General features: G+C 43.5%; 1 protein-coding gene across 1 annotated transcript in view; it reads right to left on the reverse strand.

Annotated features, from left to right (window-relative positions):
* Window positions 1-5714, reverse strand: part of mmp24 (matrix metallopeptidase 24) — a 72205-nt gene that overhangs the window by 42307 nt on the left and 24184 nt on the right. The gene's annotated exons all lie outside the window — the stretch shown is intronic.

Below are 5714 nucleotides of genomic sequence, written 5' to 3' on the forward strand. Positions count from 1 at the left end.
GGGGGCTGTGGTTTGAATTTCATCTGTTCATCATCATCAACACAGATCATATATAAAACACATCAAGGGATTTTTACACAGAAGATCCAACTGACAGTGATTATTTACAACCACAGGTTTCACCTCATCACCTGGTGACAGGTTGTGACTTCATGTTAATCAGATTAAAATCGTCTATTTAGACGAATGTAACGGCAATTTGACGTAACGTTGCGACTCTCGTCCTGTCTGAAGTCAATGGACGGCAGGTCGAGTATCTCGCCCAGGGACCTTTCGAAATGCCGCCTGGAGGAGCCGGGAATCGAACCATCCACCTTTCGATTAGCGTACGACCCGCTCTGCCTCCAGCTCACGCCTTGTAACATTTACACTTTTAACTATTAAGATCACTGTAATACAAGTATTGTCTCTTATAGACACAAGAAAATGAAATCAGTTTAATAAACAGCTGTTTTTTGTTGTTAGGTAGATTCTGTTTCCCCCCCACACTGTTCAACCACAGGACTAATCAGACCAGCTGTCTCCCTCCTTATAGTAAACTTACTTTTAAGTTTCTTGGATTTTGTCTGGGGGGGGGGGTTTAAGTGTCCGACTTTTGACTGTGTGATTTTTTGAAACTATAAAGTCTTCACACAACAGATTCATGACAATCCGTTCTGCAGTGGAGTTTTTCTTTGATGTGGCAAAAGCAGAACAAGAGAAAGGAGGGAGTAAAGGGCGGGATGACAAACTGGAAGAGGATAAAAAGAGACTCGGGCCGAGGGAAAGAGAGAGTAACGCGGAGAGATTTATCGGATATGTCAGAGGGAAACTGAGAGAAAGAGATGAAAGGACAAGAGAGGAGCCATTCCTCCCGAATCACAGGAAATTTGATTCACACTGATCCGAAAATCGATGCCAAATCCACAAGTTTCCACGGATGATTCTTATTATGTCGTATTTTTCACTTTGCAGAGCTGCTGTCTCTTTAATATGACATAACACAATCTCACAACCCTCCTGAGAGAGCCACGGAGAGCAAAAGGAAGGAGGGAGAGGAAGGGAAAGAAAAAGTGAGAGAAGGAGTTGAAGGAGAGGAAGAGCAATAGAGCGATAGATAAGAGAAAGAAGAGGTTGCGAGGGAAATGAGAGAGGAAGGTGGGGGAGAGATAACGGCGGCGAGGCTGAGCCCTTCTCTACAGTGGGTCATTAATATTTCAAAGTGTGTGCCAGCCTCTCGCAGCCGGTCCAGACCCGGCAGCCAGCACTCAGCCACAATATCAACGTCTGCCTAACTACCATGACGGACGCAGGGAGGTAACCGCCCCCCCCCCCCCCCCCCCGGAGAGAGAAATATTCCCCGTCAGAGCGCAGACAGCTACACCACCTAAATAACACACTCTCATCAGTCAGGACACGGATCTCTCTGTTTCCCTCTGGTTCATTTCAAAATACATCATTTGGAGAAAAATGAGGAAAAGACGCGTTTTGAAAAAACAATCGTTGAAAGTTCTGTGAAAATAAAACCTATAAGTCGTTTCTATGAAGACGTTATTGCTGGATTTAAGTCATTAAAACATATACTTATATATGTTTTAATATAAATGATCTTGTTGCACTTTTATCCACCGGAGTCACGACGCCACTCCAGCGGTTCAACCAGACGCACCGCAGTGTGTTTGTGATGCGGCCCAGATGCGGCCCAGATGCGGCTCTCCGCTCTGCTCCGTTTTAAAAACACACACGAAGCTGCACAGAGCAGATCCACCCGGGCAGGAAGTCAGACACAGGAACACTTTCAAATTAAAAACAACCTGTGCAGACTCCCAATCGTTTATCACGTCACTACATCAACGTCATAACCGGTGGCTCCGGGTCAGAGGTCAACCAAACCGGTCGGAGAAGAGTGAAAATAAAAGAAAACGACCACGTCAACGCGTCAGCGGTATGAAGCCAGATGTGACGTCACTGACCTGAGTCGGGAGGAAACCCGGGGTGAGGTCGATAAAGCGAGACATTTGGTGATGTCACCTTGTGTAAACTGTTGTTCATATTCTTTTCATTCTTATTTGCGTGTTCTTGTGTTTGGTGCTTGTGTTACGACACTGGGAGACTGTGTTTTTAATGTTTGGCTGTTTATTTTGAGTCTTAATTTATTTGTGGCAAGTTTTGCATCATTGTTGATAGTTTGTTTTTTGTTGTTTTACACTGATGTTGTTTTTCTGTGTGTGTACAGTTTGACTGGTTGTGTTTTTCTTTTTGTGTATTTTATTTTAATGTCTACTCTATGTGCCCTTTAAATTGCCCCCTGGGGACCAATAAAGTTTCTTGAATTTTAATTAAACAGAATAAAATACAAACAGAACAGCACAGAAAGCAAACAATCTACAAAACAAAGATACAAATAAAATGCCACAAAACGACGAGCACAACCTCACTAATGAGCACACGGCCGATTCCTCTGGAAAAACTCTTTCAGTTTGAGTTTTTAAACGATCCAATTTCAGCCGTTGTGCGTAGAAACTTCCATTTGTCCAAATGAGGATTCACTAAAAGGCTCCTTACATTTCCCAGCGAGTGCAGCTCATATGACTGAGCCAGACACTCTTGAGATTTTATGTTGCTTTCCCCCCCAAAAGTTGCGTCATAACTTTCAGACTAGTGTTAAATTGAGACGACCGTCTTCTGCCTGAAGATCTCAGACTGTGCAGCTGTAGCTTGAATCTGTTCTCTTTGTATTATTCTTATTGTCGACTTTAATCTGTCAGCTGCACCAACTAACCGTTCAATTTGCGCTACAAGCTATTTGAGGGCCGGTCCCTAACTCCTGTGTTTAGATAACTCATTTCCACCGCGATCCTAATCTGCTTTTAATCCTAAATGTAAATGTAAACACAGATTGCCAAATGGTCGCGAGCCGAGAGGAAAGCGGCCGCACGCAATCCAATTAAAAAACTCCACCACGATAAATCTGTGGCGACGACAACACCAGAGCTCTCGACAAAACATCTCAATCTGATTCCTGTGATTTAATTCTCTTCCATCCAGACGCTGATGATAAAAAAAAAAAAAAGAAAAAGAAAACGAGCTCCAGGCCAGAATCAACAAAACAATTTCACAACTGTCAAGTAACAAGACTCTATTTGAAAGGCACAAACATGATGATCGTTCAGTTCAGTTTATAAAAATGAACCCGACAGTCGCGCAACATTTTCATCAACCGGCAAATGAAGTCACCTCGTTGATGTGCAAATGTTTTTTCATTCTGTGCAGCCACTTATTTAAAGTCCTGACGTCGCATTATTTCTGAACCCTTCTTATTTAAGTTTGTAGATTTGATCAAAAGCTATCGATCAACAACAATCGATCAACAACAATCGATCAACAACAATCTGACGGAACCTCTGATCTGTTCCTTGTTAGTGTTCCCTGCATCACACACACACACACACACACACACACACAGACACACACACAGCACTCTGTAATGAAGTCTCTCAGGACCTCAATACTGCATTAGTCAGTATGTTTGTGTGTGTATGTGTGTGTGTGTGTGTGTGTGTGTAAGTGCATCCCTGTGTATGTCACTGTGTGGTACATTGTGTGCACATGTGTGGATCCTTGCAACCCAAGGTGTGTGTGTGTGTGTGTGTGTGTGTGTGTGTGTTTGTGTGTGTTTTTGTGTGTGTGTGTGTGTGTGTTCACTCTGCTGACGAGTGGGCCAGCTGCTGCTGGCTCAGAGGAAGCAGTTCGAATTAAATAATTCACCAGCTGCTATTATACAACAATTACTATAGTGCCATCAATGCTCACACACACATGAACACACACACACATGCATGTTTCATACAACACGAGTGCAGCAACATAAATCACTGGCGAGATTAAACAACATGAACATGTTTAATTAATATTCTTATCTTATAGATGTGGACAAAATGCTTTTCTTACAGCCGCGGGGCAGTGATGCATTCGAGGTTGTGGGAGTTTGAGGAACCACAGAGACACACCTCTCAGTAACTGCTGCCTCCTGCTCGAAAAAGTCTGAGGAACAGAATTATCCAGAGAGAGAGAGAGAGAGAGAGAGAGAGAGAGAGAGAGAGCGAGAGAGAGAGAGCGAGAGAGAGAGAGAGAGAGAGAGTGAGAGAGAGAGAGCGAGAGAGAGCAGTCCTGGTTTGTCGAGGCGCCCCCCACAGAGAAGCTGCTGCTCACCTTCAGCCTCGATACAGGAATAACTTTACTCAAAGTGGAAGAGATGAGACTTCCTGCCCCTGAACGGCGCACACGACCGAACAGCGTCTTCAAGACGTTGACGACCCACGACGTCGTCCACGAAGACTGAACCGAAATGAGACGGTCTGGTCATCAGCTGTTCCCGCCCTTTCCCAGCTCCTGTCCCCTAGCAACCATGACAACACGTAACTTATTTCCACAACTTGATGTTTTAAAGCCTGTGGTTTGAACAGTTGTCTCCTCTGGCTTTCTCTCTGTGTTTTTTGCTTTCATTACCAGCGTGCAATGAATCTTGGGATAGGTTGAGCGTCCTTCTTTTCTTGGACAATGAAAAAAAGGCCAATTAAAGGACGCATTTCTTGGCCTGCATTTGAAGGAGCCTTCGAAATGGGACAGTCTAGTCGCACAGCTGTGACACAATCGGTCTTCAGATGCAGCCTCTGAAGGAAGCGGCGCCTGAATTGGGACACAGCTCACTTACATCACCCACTGCTGAGATTATTTATGACTGTCAAAGCTGCATTTATGTCCTGAAAACTGAAATATTAAGACAGAGCGACGTCACATGTCATTTTGAAATGTAAACTTAAATAGAGACTTTTTTTGACACAAATGTAAACTTTTATATAGTCTAAAGGTCTGTGTCCATGTGTCGTGTGATTATAGATCAGCTCTAGCTTCTATATTAATACTGTGAAAGTATCAAAGCCTCAGTCCACAGAGAAATGCACACAGCGTGTATTCAGAAACTGAGCCTTAAAACCAGCCGTCAGGACTTCTGGAACTTTGTGATGTCACAACAAAGCAGTCACCAAGCCCCGCCCACCTGGACCCACCGTCCAAACCTTGCAGGATTTGGTTTCTCTGAGTGTTTTTAAGAGAGGCTCAGAGACTCCTCTCTTCTGATTGGTTATTTGATACCAGGTTTATGATCCTCGTGATTCATGTAAACGCTGATAACATCGACCCACGCTGCTGTTGTCATATGTACAAGATGCTGATAAGGATTCTGTGATTCTCATACACAACCAGTCTCAGATGAAGAGAAAACAAATCTCCTCTCAAAACACAAAACGAACACGAATCACACATCCATAAATATCACAGCAAATGTATACCACGCAAACACAAACGTATTTAAAATTAAAATATTTTAATGACGCTTTGAATCACATTTTACTTGCATGAAGGCTCTGCGGGTGTGCGCAGCGAGTCCTGATGATTCAAGCTGCACTGATACAGCCAGTTTTCATGTTTGTGCTCGTGGGATGCAGCGAGTGTGAACCCGACCTCCGAGGATGGCAATGCAAAAATCAATACCGTGGCTCTTGTTTGGTTTTTTTTCCTGACCTAACAAAATGAATTTACATGCAGGCACTGTGTGTTGTTTGTTTCAGACTTTAAACTAAGTTTTAATTTCTTGAGCCCCTGGAGCAGCATCAGTGATTATTCAAGGGTCAATAGTCACATTTATCTTACTCATCCTCTGCTCTGTTAATTGA

The sequence above is a fragment of the Seriola lalandi genome, unplaced genomic scaffold, assembly GCF_002814215.2.
Source record: "Seriola lalandi dorsalis isolate HSWRI2012SDOR001 ecotype SW California unplaced genomic scaffold, Sedor1 jcf7180002054932, whole genome shotgun sequence".
Lineage (NCBI taxonomy): Eukaryota > Metazoa > Chordata > Actinopteri > Carangiformes > Carangidae > Seriola > Seriola lalandi.